Source organism: Lissotriton helveticus, chromosome 7 (genome assembly GCF_964261635.1).
Source record: "Lissotriton helveticus chromosome 7, aLisHel1.1, whole genome shotgun sequence".
Lineage (NCBI taxonomy): Eukaryota > Metazoa > Chordata > Amphibia > Caudata > Salamandridae > Lissotriton > Lissotriton helveticus.
The window spans coordinates 1,141,011,547-1,141,026,428 of NC_136068.1; positions in this window are offsets into that span (position 1 = coordinate 1,141,011,547).

Consider the following 14,882-nt stretch of genomic DNA (forward strand, 5'->3'; position numbering starts at 1 on the left):
CTCATCAGCCCGGCTATCTTGAATCCAGTGGCCAGGTGAGAAAGGGACTCACGTCTGAGCATACCCTGCCACACTTAGGGCGAACAAAGCGATACAAAAGGGGATGATGGACGGAGCGTTTGAGCAAATCAAACACTCACCCCCAGTCAACTGATCTGGGTTTAATCCATCACCATTCTTTAGCTCACTCAGCCACCCCAGTTCAGACATGGCCATATGCAAATCAGTCTGACCCTGTGCCTCATGGGAACAGTCCAGCCCGAACTGCCAAGCCATGTCTTCCCTGGACCGGAAACAAGCATCCTGGGACCGGTTTCAGATTCATAATCCTCATCAGCCAGGCTATCTTGAATCCAGTGGCCAAGTGAGCAAGGGACTCATGTCTGAGCATACCCTGCCACACTTAGGGCGAACAAAGCGATACAAAAGGAGATGATGGACGGAGCGTTTGAGCAAATCAAACCCTCACCCCCAGTCAACTGATTTGGGTTAAATCCATCACCATTCTTTAGCTCACTCAACCACCCCAGTTCAGACATGGCCAAATGCAAATCAAGTCTGACCCTGTGCCTCATGGGAACAGTCCAGCCCGAACTGCCAAGCCATGTCTTCCCTGGACCGGAAACAAGCATCCTGGGACCGGCTTCGGATTCATAATCCTCATCAGCCAGGCTATCTTGAATCCAGTGGCCAAGTGAGCAAGGGACTCACGTCTGAGGATACCCTGCCACACTTAGGGCAAACAAAGCGATACAAAAGGGGATGATGGACGGAGCATTTGAGCAAATCAAACACTCACCCCCAGTCAACTGATCTGGGTTTAATCCATCACCATTCTTTAGCTCACTCAGCCACCCCTGTTCAGACATGGCCATATGCAATTCAGTCTGACCCTTTGCCTCATGGGAACAGTCCAGCCCGAACTGCCAAGCCATGTCTTCCCTGGACCGGAAACAACCATCCTGGGACCAGTTTCGGATTCGTAATCCTCATCAGCCCGGCTATCTTGAATCCAGTGGCCAGGTGAGCAAGGGACTCACGTCTGAGCATACCCTGCCACACTTAGGGCAAACAAAGCGATACGAAAGGGGATGATGGACGGAGCGTTTGAGCAAATCAAACACTCACCCCCAGTCAACTGATCTGGGGTTAATCCATCACCATTCTTTAGCTCACTCAGCCACCCCAGTTCAGACATGGCCATATGTAAATCAGTCTGACCCTGAGCCTCATGGGAACAGTCCAGCCCGAACTGCCATGCCATGTCTTCCCTGGACCGGAAACAAGCATCCTGGGACCGGTTTCAGATTTATAATCCTCATCAGGCAGGCTATCTTGAATCCAATGGCCAAGTGAGCAAGGGACTCACGTCCGAGCATACCCTGCCACACTTAGGGCGAACAAAGCGATACAAAAGGGGATGATGGATGGAGCGTTTGAGCAAATCAAACCCTCACCCCCAGTCAACTGATCTGGGTTTAATCCATCACCATTCTTTAGCTCACTCAGCCACCCCAGTTCAGACATGGCCATATGCAAATCAGTCTGACCCTGTGCCTCATGGGAAAAGTCCAGCCCGAACTGCCAAGCCATGTCTTCCCTGGACCGGAAACAAGCATCCTGGGACCGGTTTCAGATTCATAATCCTCATCAGCCAGGCTATCTTGAATCCAGTGGCCAAGTGAGCAAGGGACTCACGTCTGAGCATACCCTGCCACACTTAGGGCGAACAAAGCGATACAAAAGGAGATGATGGACGGAGCGTTTGAGCAAATCAAACCCTCACCCCCAGTCAACTGATCTGGGTTAAATCCATCACCGTTCTTTAGCTCACTCAGCCACCCCAGTTCAGACATGGCCATATGCAAATCAGTCTGACCCTGTGCCTCATGGGAACAGTCCAGCCCGAACTGCCAAGCCATGTCTTCCCTGGACCGGAAACAAGCATCCTGGGACCGGTTTCGCATTCATAATCCTCATCAGCCAGGCTATCTTGAATCCAGTGGCCAAGTGAGCAAGGGACTCACGTCTGAGCATACCCTGCCACACTTAGGGCGAACAAAGAGATACAAAAGGGGATGATGGACGGAGCGTTTGAGCAAATCAAACACTCACCCCCAGTCAACTGATCTGGGTTTAATCCATCACCATTCTTTAGCTCACTCAGCCACCCCTGTTCAGACATGGCCATATGCAATTCAGTCTGACCCTTTGCCTCATGGGAACAGTCCAGCCCGAACTGCCAAGCCATGTCTTCCCTGGACCGGAAACAAGCATCCTGGGACCAGTTTCGGATTCATAATCCTCATCAGCCCGGCTATCTTGAATCCAGTGGCCAGGTGAGCAAGGGACTCACGTCTGAGCATACCCTGCCACACTTAGGGCAAACAAAGCGATACAAAAGGGGATGATGGACGGAGCGTTTGAGCAAATCAAAGACTCACCCCCAGTCAACTGATCTGGGGTTAATCCATCACCATTCTTTAGCTCACTCAGCCACCCCAGTTCAGACATGGCCATATGTAAATCAGTCTGACCCTGTGACTCATGGGAACAGTCCAGCCCGAACTGCCAAGCCATGTCTTCCCTGGACCGGAAACAAGCATCCTGGGACCGGTTTCAGATTTATAATCCTCATCAGGCAGGCTATCTTGAATCCAATGGCCAAGTGAGCAAGGGACTCACGTCTGAGCATACCCTGCCACACTTAGGGCGAACAAAGCGATACAAAAGGGGATGATGGACGGAGCGTTTGAGCAAATCAAACACTCACCCCCAGTCAACTGATCTGGGTTTAATCCATCACCATTCTTTAGCTCACTCAGCCACCCCAGTTCAGACACGGCCATATGCAAATCAGTCTGACCCTGTGCCTCATGGGAACAGTCCAGCCCGAACTGCCAAGCCATGTCTTCCCTGGACCGGAAACAAGCATCCTGGGACCGGTTTCAGATTCATAATCCTCATCAGCCAGGCTATCTTGAATCCAGTGGCCAAGTGAGCAAGGGACTCACGTCTGAGCATACCCTGCCACACTTAGGGCGAACAAAGCGATACAAAAGGAGATGATGGACGGAGCTTTTGAGCAAATCAAACCCTCACCCCCAGTCAACTGATCTGGGTTGAATCCATCACCATTCTTTAGCTCACTCAGCCACCCCTGTTCAGACATGGCCATATGCAATTCAGTCTGACCCTTTGCCTCATGGGAACAGTCCAGCCCGAACTGCCAAGCCATGTCTTCCCTGGACCGGAAACAAGCATCCTGGGACCAGTTTCGGATTCATAATCCTCATCAGCCCGGCTATCTTGAATCCAGTGGCCAGGTGAGCAAGGGACTCACGTCTGAGCATACCCTGCCACACTTAGGGCAAACAAAGCGATACAAAAGGGGATGATGGACGGAGCGTTTGAGCAAATCAAAGACTCACCCCCAGTCAACTGATCTGGGGTTAATCCATCACCATTCTTTAGCTCACTCAGCCACCCCAGTTCAGACATGGCCATATGTAAACCAGTCTGACCCTGTGCCTCATGGGAACAGTCCAGCCTGAACTGCCAAGCCATGTCTTCCCTGGAACGGAAACAAGCATCCTGGGACCGGTTTCAGATTTATAATCCTCATCAGGCAGGCTATCTTGAATCCAATGGCCAAGTGAGCAAGGGACTCACGTCTGAGCATACCCTGCCACACTTAGGGCGAACAAAGCGATACAAAAGGGGATGATGGACGGAGCGTTTGAGCAAATCAAACACTCACCCCCAGTCAACTGATCTGGGTTTAATCCATCACCATTCTTTAGCTCACTCAGCCACCCCAGTTCAGACATGGCCATATGCAAATCAGTCTGACCCTGTGCCTCATGGGAACAGTCCAGCCCGAACTGCCAAGCCATGTCTTCCCTGGACCGGAAACAAGCATCCTGGGACCGGTTTCGCATTCATAATCCTCATCAGCCAGGCTATCTTGAATCCAGTGGCCAAGTGAGCAAGGGACTCACGTCTGAGCATACCCTGCCACACTTAGGGCGAACAAAGCGATACAAAAGGGGATGATGGACGGAGCGTTGTGCAAATCAAACACTCACCCCCAGTCAACTGATCTGGGTTTAATCCATCACCATCCATTAGCTCACTCAGCCACCCCAGTTCAGACATGGCCATATGCAAATCAGTCTGACCCTGTGCCTCATGGGAACAGTCCAGCCCGAACTGGTATGCTTAATCACCATGTGAATCAATCCACAGAACAAGAGTTGCACCTGGACACATGTAAATGGCCAAAATCACCCAACATGCATGACTCAAACTGTTACTGCATGTTGCAAAGCGGATTATTTGTAGAAATAAGTAGTGGCTTACCACTAGTAATAAGGCCACAAACACAATAAAAGGTTCAGTTACGGTCTCAATAAATGAATCCCTTGCTCAACCTTTAGTAGCTAGAAATGTGCAGGCAGGTTTAACTTAGGAGATAGGTGTGTAAAGCATTTAAATACAGCAATACATCAAATAAGTAAGAGACAACACACAATAAAAATCCCACTCAAATTTATAAAAATAGATTATATTTTTAGGAAACTAATTAGACACTAAAAGGACAAAAATCCAATGTAGGGAACTCGAGATATGAATTTTTAAAGAATAAACACTTTCTAGTGTGTAAAAACATATATCGGTCAATTGGGACACCTGGTCACGCTTGACCGTGACAAAGTCAAAGTTTGAGGTCAACCACGATGGAGCCCTGGCCAAATACAGTAAGCAGGAGGTCTCAGTGAAAATGTTACCTTCACACTTAGTCATTTTTCTGGAGCTTTTTCTTTCGACGTCAAGCAAGGCACTTCGTCAGGCCAGATTCAGTGCGGGTTTGCTGGCTTGAGTTTCTGTGAGGCCCTGGTCATATCCTGGAAGACTGGAGCACTGGAGCTTTCAACATGATGAACCTGAATCCAGGCCAGGTTGCAATTGTACGTAGCCGGCTTGACTCTAAATGTTGAATTGGTCCCCCTATATCGCTTTTTCCAAAGGGTGCTCCAAACTTCTGGAACTTCTTCCTGAAGATCTCCTTAAAGGTTCAACGTGTCCAAAAGATGAATCCAAGGGTCTAGAATCTCCTAGAAGGTCCCGGGAAGTCTGTTCTACCATTCGCACAATGCACTTGGCCAAATTCTTAAAAGTCCACTGGAAGCACTCCAGGCTGGCGGCTGTTGGTGGAGATGATGTAGATGGGCTCTGTTCACCTGTAGCTTGCAGGAAGTCCACTCTTTATACTTTCAGTCAGGCAAAGTCCTTCTTTAGCTGAATCTCAAAGTATGCAGCAGGTACAGTCCTTCTGAGTGCAGGCCAGAGGTTCGGCAGGGCACTCCTTTTTCTTCCTGTCGCTCCAGGCAGCAAATATGAAGAACTATGCAGCCCTCCCTAATTTATTCGTAGTTTCTGGACGTCAAACAGGTCGCACCCCTGACCAATGGGAAGTAGGGTTCCAGGAAGGTATATAACCACTTCCTCCAAAGTGTAGCATTTTCTTATCCCAGAAAGCACCATTGCATCAAAATCTAACATGCAGAAAATCTCTTCAGAGGAGCTGGAAAAGGCTAACCCAACCTACTAGTGTGGCTCATTTTCCTAAACTCTCTTTTTCCAACCCTCTCTCTAACCTAATTGCTGGGGTTCCTGTGTGGCTACGTTTGCAGGATATGGGCTTGTGCTGTCCTAAAGTATTATTCTCCCTTTGAAGACCAGTTTGGCCACACAACCCCCTTCCTGTTCTCTGCTTGCAGCCTCTACTCTCCCACCTACAGGAAAGCTATTGTTTTCCTGACAGGAGAATTTCAACACCTCATTAAAGCAGCCTGGCTACACTGTGAACAGGTCAGACAATCAGGAAAGAACATCTGGAAAGCTGGATTATGGCAGACAGAAAAGAAAGTTTATTAACTTATTTTCTATAACAGTTATTATAAATCTAACAGTGGCAAGTTGTTGGACCTATTGTAACTATTAATTTGGTACCTTGAAGTAAATTTTACATGACTCCTTTCAATATGTATGCATAAAGAAATCATTACAATGTTAGCCTGTGGCGCTATTCACTACAATGGTGTAAAACTGAATTGCCAGTTTTTCACTCACCGGGGCTTATTAAATATCTTTTATAATATCCCTGATTATAGTTACAAGGCACTCTACCCCAGGGGCAGCTAGGGGAGGGGTTAGGGGTGACATATGTAAAAATACGGTAGATTCATACTTTGGAAGTACCTTAAAGTCTAAAGTTGAATTTGCATATAATTTCAATTTAAAAACAGCCTACAAGGCAGGGCTGGCTTTTAAAATGACAGCAGGCACACAGTAGTGCACACTCCAGTGCAGGAAATCTACTGGGCCTCTAAACCCCCCTAGCCCTATTATCTACTAGAGACTTACAGGGGTCTGCCATTCCCAATTGTAATTATACCAAATACTATGTACTTTTAACACAGAGCACAGGCCCTGGGTCTGGTTAGCAGAGCCCAGGACACAGTCAGATTCAGAAAACCTGCATCTAGTGGTGAAAATTGGGGCGAAAAGTGGGAGGACACTGCAAACAGGATCTGGTTTGTCACACTGCAGGACACATGTCATGTGCGTTCCCCACCTACGGCTGCTGCTATTTCAACCACACCGTACGGCAACTACCCGCTTAGCCCCACTAATCAACACTTACCTGGTGTTCCAGTTTCCTTGCGCTTGAATGGCTTCCTGGTTTCTGCATCCCCATAATATCAGCATACAGATCCCTGCATTCAGTGCTCAATTTGTAAAAGAATGAGTGCAGCCCGCCGCGTCCAGTTTTTGTGAATTATGTACCTCAAATGATAATATTACAAGAGGCCACACTTGTTATTGTCTACATTTTTGGACAAATTAAACACTGAGTCAGACCTGCTAGAACTCAAGCATTTGACATGCAGACTACATATAAGATGCACCAGTGAAAGCTTAACTCTCTGAGCTATCTTAGACTTCAGAGTAAATGCTCTATATCAGCCATTCCAGTGGTATAGTAAGGATGCCAGGAGCCTATTGTAATCAAGGAAAGTGGTCCACCCTGTCCCACCTAGGTAGTAAAATACTTCCATAATTTGGATGCAGAGGGCCCTAAAGAATACTGGGCCTCAGTGCCACTGTGCCTGGTGCAGAATTCAGTGCTGCAACCTGATCATTCTTGTCCGAAGACATTGTATGGAAATATCCTGTCTTAACTCTAAGCTCTCATCTGCATACCCACCTTCAGTGATTGGATAGAGAATTCGTCAGGATAGTGAAGAGAAAATGAAGGAACAGATGAAAGGTAGTGTATCAAGAGAGAAATACCTAAACTGACAAAAGTATACTCAAAGGAGGCAGGGGCAGCTACTCAACTAAGGCAGATGAGCCTCACCCCACTGCTCTTTGAGCACGAAAAATAACATGATAATAACATAGTCATTATCATTTTATTTTTCGCAGGTTCATGGCTGGGTTAGGGCAGAGCCAGGCTGGAGGCACAGAGGGAGGAGTGGTTTTCACACTACAAGTGTGCATGACTGCTTGGCCGGCCACCTTGGCCAAACAGTCATGCATCTTTTGCATGTTCCCCACCAGGCTGCATTACACAGTCTGGTAGGGAACATGCATAGGCCCACTGTCCCCATCTGAGAGATGCCCAATCAAAATACTGAATTGCAGCATTGTTTTTGACTTAGGGAAGCCAATCACGATGCTGTGATGCAGTGTTGTGATTAGCTATGGGGAGCCTGGGTGCTTCCTGGTTCCGGAATGGATAAGCAGAGGAAAGACGCAGAAAAGGTAAGTGGTATTTTTATTTTTAGTTTGTCCCCCGCCACTTCTCTCCCCACTCCTCTCCACCCTCATTCCCTGCCTGCCGCTACTGATAGGTAGAGAATATAGAGCCCAATGGAAGAAAGAAGCGGTGCCACATAGAGAGAGAGAGAGGAAAAATAAAGAAATTAGGGGGCCTGAATGTAATGAGGAAAGAATCCCAATGGATAAAGGAAAATCTGAAGAGCGAGGCCACCTGGAGTGAGGTGCAAGCAGTATGGAGAGGGATAAAACAGTCTGAATAAGAAAAGAGGAGGCTCGAAGACAGACTGAATTGGGCGGAGAACCAGAGAGGGGAGAGTCCAGATAAAGAGTGACTAGAACCTTTGTAATAAGAGAGAAATAACAAGAGTTGGGTCTAAGCCTGCCTGAAGAGAGAATTCCCAAATGGAGAGCGGAGAGAGCCTGAAAGGTGAGAAGAGAATCAGTATTAAGAGGTCCAGACTAGAGAGGGCCAGTGTGTAGAGATGAGAGAGACAAGCGAGAGACCCAGATTTGACGGAAGAAGGTTCTTGAAACAGGTAAGCAGGGGCCTGCATAAAGACAGGGGAGCAGGAAAAAAGAGAAGGAAGAGCTTCAAGGAGTGAGGAGAGTTGGTATGGAAGAGTCCAGTCTGCAGGCTGATTGAAGTGTGATTGTTAAGCAAACAAAATATGACAGTCCATGTCGAGGTCCAAGGTTAGTATCGCAGAGTTTATCAGGGGACGGTGGGAGGTGTTATTCCAGGGCATGATGCAGAGGGCAGAACCAAGCAGAAATACGCGATATGGCGGAGATGAGTGCTACTGCTGTCTTCTTACCACTAAGGCAGATTCATCCTCAAGTTTGTCCTCTGACATTTCATGTGCCTCACATGTGGGTGGTGGCGTTTGGTCTGCAGCACTGTGTGACACTGACACATCAGGGGCCGGAGATGTGGATGTTGAAGTAGCAGCAGCATTCATCTACTCAAAGTCTTGTGGCATCATTCCCATGATGAGGATCTGCAGGCAATGGAAGATCCCATCTACAGCTTTCTCGTGTGCAGCCGTGGTAGCCATTCTTTGCGCCTGAATATGCTCCATGTTATCCATGACCCTCCTTATGTTTCCCAAATCATCAATGACATCGCTGTAGTCACTCTGACTAGACAGTTGGTGTTGTCTCCGAGTCATGACTCCAGTGACGCCAGTCATGAATCAGCAACGCCAGCCATGAATTGTTGGAGGGCATGGGGCAGACTGTGGGTGTCCGTTAGTGATGCTCAGGGGGATGTAATATAGTTTTGCAACCGTAAATGCAGTTGCAAAGCAATCGCATTGGTGGTAAGCCATTCGCAAACCGGAAGGGGTCCCCAGGGGCCTGCTTCCCCTTTGTGATTGGCAGCAAAAATGCCTACTCTCAAAAAATGTAACTGAAAAGTCTAATTTTATTTTTAAATGTATCCTTTAAGGAAATTGGGCTGAATTAAAAAAATGCTTTATTAAAAAAGAGATCACAGACATGCTGGCCACCATTCCTGTGAATTCCGGTGATTCCCAATGGGTCACAAAATGCGACCTGCCTCATGAATATTAATGAGGCAGTTCCTTTGCGACCCATTTGGGAATCATACAGTGATTCAGACACTGGTGTACATCAGTGTTTCAGACTCACTATTTGCGAGTTACAAAAAAATAAAAATTGCGAGGCGCAAACACCGAAGGTCGTACATCTGGCCCAAAGTCGTATCTACAAATGTTAGTAATTAGAGCTTTGTATCAAAAACCATGGATGGTAGTATGTGAGCTCTCATGTGCCACCCATGGAATGCTTCCTTGACACAAACTCATGCACAGTAACACAAAGTACTCATTCTGTTAATTTTACACAACTTTCCTGTGCAAACAAGTTTTGCACAGGAAAGTAAATAGATTATCAAGACTGTGCACTGGATAGCATCACTTTCTGTGGCATTGCTCTGCTGCAGTGTCTTTAGTGTCAGCATTTTCCAGAAATGCATGTTAAGAGTATATGTTGTTGACTAAAAGGGCATACCTTTCTCATCTTCTTTGTTACATTATATTATGCTATGTGTATTTGTAGAGTGCACTTTCACCCATGAAGGTACTCTGGTGCTGTGCAGGTGTAGGATCCTTGCCTGAAGGTATGGGAGGGGAGCTAGTCGAAGAACTAGGTCTTGTTGTAGAAAAATGTGTTGCACACGGTGATCCGATGCAGCAACACAGGTTTTCACGAAGTTCCTGAGCTTTCACCTACACCAGAACCTCTGCCTGAATCTCATGGGGCATTTGTAGCTAAATGCTAGTGAATACTTTGAAAAGGAGCTCCCTTCTCACACATAGGGCACCTTAGTGTGTGCAACAAATTTTTCGATCTACACACAATGGTGAGCATAGATCAAACTTTTCACATTTCTAGGTCCTGAGGAAAGCCAGTTAACACTAAAGGCCTGGCTGAAACATGTAGACAACCCACTGGATGCAGGAGTCCCATAATACTACTCCACCTACATCCATTGTTTTGCTTTTACTACTGCCAGAGGGCCAAACATTGGGTAATGGGACCACTGGACAGTTTTTAAACTTCACTTTCACGTCACCATCACTGCACACTCAGTAAATATATCAGCTCCGCTGTAATCCAGGCATTGTAGCACACCCGGGACACATTCAGTGTCACCAGATGGACCCGATGATAAAGCATAGGTTGGTGGGTGGGGGCTTCATAAAAAGAAAGAAGACTTTTCTTACTTTTCATCATTAATAACACATGGTTTTGAGTCTCATATCAAGTCTTGACAGACTAGTTCTCATTGATTTAACATATTAATCCAAGGGGTTAGGACTTCTCTAATCCGCACTCTCAAATTTGATACTTTATACATGTTCTTGTTTTGCCCCACTAGAGGGAGTTAATGAAAACCTTGTCCTCTTCGGAGATGTTTTTCCAGCCACAGGGGACAAGTCCAGATGTGGCTTCTCTGGTACGGGGTGGCATTGATGAAACTAACAAGGGATGACATGCTAACATGCTGGGTGATTCTGAGGTTCCCTATTCTTTTGAGGAGGGGGACAGAGTTGGGGTTAGTGTGGTCTACGTGAAAGTTCAAATCTCCTAGAAGGAGGAAGGTGCTGGAGTCAATGACAAGGGGCACAATGAAATCTGTGATGTCGCTGGCAAGGATGGCACAGGGCTCTGGCTGGCTGTAGATGAGGGTTCCGTACAGGGTGAAGTTTGCTGTAATCTATAGATTGAAGGTGAGGTACTCCATGTAGCTGATTTCTGTATCCGCGGAGTCTTTGCAAATTATGGCGATTTTGTGCATGGAAGGGATGTCTGGTGCCGGGGCTCGGTTCAACCCAAGTTTCTGTAAGGGATAGCAGATAGTGTGATTGCTAAGTGAGCATGTTGAGTGGAATGCATGCAAGTGAGGAAGGTAGGTGGGTGGTTGCGGGTTTGGTTGTGCGTGGACCGATGAGATGGTAGGTGTTGTTAGTGAAGGATAATGGGTGTTGAGGTGGTGAACCACAGGGGACAGTGGGTGAGACAGCAAAGGATGCGGGTGTTGAGAACCAGGTGAGAATCGATTGCGATGGAGGCAGGAGAAGGTTAGCAAAGTTGAGGAGAGAAGGGCAAAAAACAAGGGTGCAGGTACAGGAGACAATGCTGTGATACAAACAGCGCAGAGAGAGGTCGACAAGAAAAAATCACAAGAAGAAGAGGCAGAACACAATGGGCAAGATAGGAAAAACGAGGTTCGTGCCTTTGTTGCATCTTGCCCACCATTTCACCTCTTTTCTGCTCTTCTATTGTGCCTCTTTCTTGTACATTTCTGTGCCTCTTTTTTCCTATCTTGCCCATTGTGTTCAGAAAACATTGGGCAACTTGAGAAAGAAAGGCACAAAAGTACAAATAAAAGAAACAAAAAGAGCAAAAAAAACCACACAAAGTACAATAAAGAGGTGCATAAAGAGGGCAAAGATGAACAAGAGCGAGAAGAGAGAGAGGGAGAGAGAGAGATTGAGAAAGAGAGAGGGAATGTGAGAGGCAAAAAAGAGACCGAAAACATGGGCAAAGTGTGAAAGAAAGGCACAAAAGTACAAATAAGAGGCACAATAAGTATGAAAAAGAGGCATACAATGTCCACATACAAGGTACACAAAGAAAAAAATGAAGGACAACGGCAAGAGAATATAGCGAAAGAAAACGAGCAAGAGGGAGATCGAGCAATAAAGAGGGAGTGTGAGAGACAGCAGACATGACAAGAGTGATGGCGGAGCATCATGCATGGAGTGGGATCAGAAAGGGCCTTGACATCTCAGAGGACCATTCACAGGTAAGTTCCAGGGGAGCTAGGGCTAGTCACCTGTTTCTTTCCAATATAGACGGAAGAGGAAATTCTAGTCTTCTTATTCCACCAATATTGTAGTATTTCAGCCACAGTTTCCTGTTTCCAGAGTCTTTGCTGTGACCAGTCAGTGAGACTGATGCACTGATCCACCGACTGGCAATGACTATTTGTTGCACCGAGAGGGCCTCGCTGGACATTTGGGGGTTGTTTGTTTTGTCCTGAAAAGCAGGGAGTTTTCTTTCTGCACCCAGGAGTATTGCTAAGTTTTTAAGTCAAGTTCTGCAAGCAGGCAATACTTACATGAGAATGCCACCTTACAGAAGACAGGTTTTCTGGTGCATTGTTGTCGCCCACTGGTGGAAGGGCAGTTCCTCAAAATGTTCTAATTGAAAAGCAGCTGAGGCTCTGCCATCATTATTCTGGTGGTTTCCTCATCTGTAAATGAGGGGGTGAAACAGAAGGTTTAGTGGAGTGGGTGAACCACAGAGTTACGGTCAGTCTCCCATTCTGCCACCCATAAATATCCCTCTCTATAAGGTGTTGATGCTGTGTAGCAGCTTATACAATGTTCCCAAATGTTCTAAATAGCACTTAACCTTCTTGGTGTGTTTCAATAGTGCTGTAAAAATTATTCTGATTGCTCTTATTAGGTATTTCCAATGTTCAATTTAACAGATAGCACTAAAAGCACAAACACACAAGCTGGGGTTGCTTGTGTTTCCATTCAGAAGTTTCAGAAGGGATGAGGATCCTATTGGTAGTTTGAGCTGGTCCATTTCTATTGGAGCTAGACCATGGCTGATCTGCATAAAGTCGGGCTATAAATGTAGTAGGACAGTGTGCAAAAGATGGACTTGAATGTAGCCCAGATTAATCACCCGTCGCTAAGATTAATGCATGTATTCTGTCTAGTACATATTTGTTTTCTACGTGTATCAGGTATTCCCAAACATAGGTCCCATGCTCCCTGTGTCATAAGACTGAAGATTCATCTCACTGATGAAGTTTACTAGGTTTAAACTTATATAACCTTACTCTAATTCCTTTTCGGAAGGGACACGATCTGGGAGCTCATGCTGGGCAGTTCCTTCAGGAGCAGAACCAAGGCTGAATTAATTAACGTTGGTCTTAGTCTGTAGTGAAACATTGAGAAAAAAGAAGGAAAAGCGCAGAGTGATTACCAATGGCTAAGATTAATCCAAGCATTTCGTCCATCATCTTTTTTCATTTAACAAGTACCACTAATTAGCGTTGATTTATGGCAGATGCAGTATTTTCTGCTACTTTACTGACATTGCAGTTCCATTCTTAGTTTTTGTTTCAACGCGTCTTCAAACAGTCCGGAAATCTCCTTAAATGTTTTTAATTGCCATTTAAACTTCTCATTGGAGAATTATCCTCCAGTAGGGGATGCTTGCATGGTTCTTCATATAGGCACTAAAATACCTTCTTGGCGAGGGTGCACATCCCTAGCTCAGACTACCATCTAGTGTTCTCAAGGAAGGTACAGAATGTCACAGGTGTAGCTGCACTTGGCATGTGACACTGGTCAACCTACCAAGTTCCAATGATATCTTTGGTTGAGGTGCATCCCATCCCCTGAGATTCCACTCATAAGGGTTCATTATGGCTACTGAGTAAAAATTTGGTTAAAATGTAAACCCCACAGTTCATATAGTAATAAAGCACAAGCAAAACCAAAATGATCAGTCTATATTATGTATGCAATTTAGCTGTTTTTTATGCAGTTCTTGGAATGGTGCTCCCTGAAAATGCACATGAATGCCACACTCTTTTTCCAATATAACCACATACGATGGTTAGTCTGTGTTCCCACAAGAGGATAAGAATGGTGGGAAAAGAATAATGGTCATTCTTTCCTTCTGAAAGTTACGGAAACTTCACAGGTGGGAAAAGCTTTGCAGGGTTTCGCAAACTTCTCTTGCATGGTCATGGTTGATTAGAGACAAAACAGCATATATCTATGGATCATGCAAGTCGCTATAAAGACCTCATATAGGAGTGCTGGTAAGAGATCCTAAAACTATAAATGCAGAAAAGCAGTATTGCCATCCATTGAGAATTAGGGAGCCAAAGGTAACATGATCCTGGAAGTATTGCAGCACTGATGCATGTGAAAATACACTGCAGACTGAGAGATTGGGGTAACAGGAGTAGGGTTCTCATAATTTATGTAATTTGATGAAATTACAGCGAAAGTACACTGATTTATGCAGAATTATGTGATGAGCACTGCCCAGCATTTAGCACAAATTCCGTGGTGCAAAATGCACCCTAACATCCAAAATGGGCCTGAGGATGAGTTGTGCACTAAGAAATTAGTGCTCAATGCAACCGAACATGAACAGCACCATCCGCCAGCTGTTCGTGCTCTGTTTCTGTACTCATGCTTTATGCATTTTTCCCGAAATGACTCCAAATTACTTGAGTTGGTATAATCATATAATTTACCCCAGTGTCATTAAAATTGCACCCAGGTCTAAATATGAACCTAATAAGGACCCTAAATTGTCCCAGAGTGTGATTATGGCAAACCTGACACAATTGTCTACTAATCTTTAGTAGCAATTTAGGACCTTATTAAGTGTCCTACTCTTCCAACTACAAGTGCATTACAGCCAATGGACCTGTAAATAAGGCACAAGGGCCACATTGTGACAGA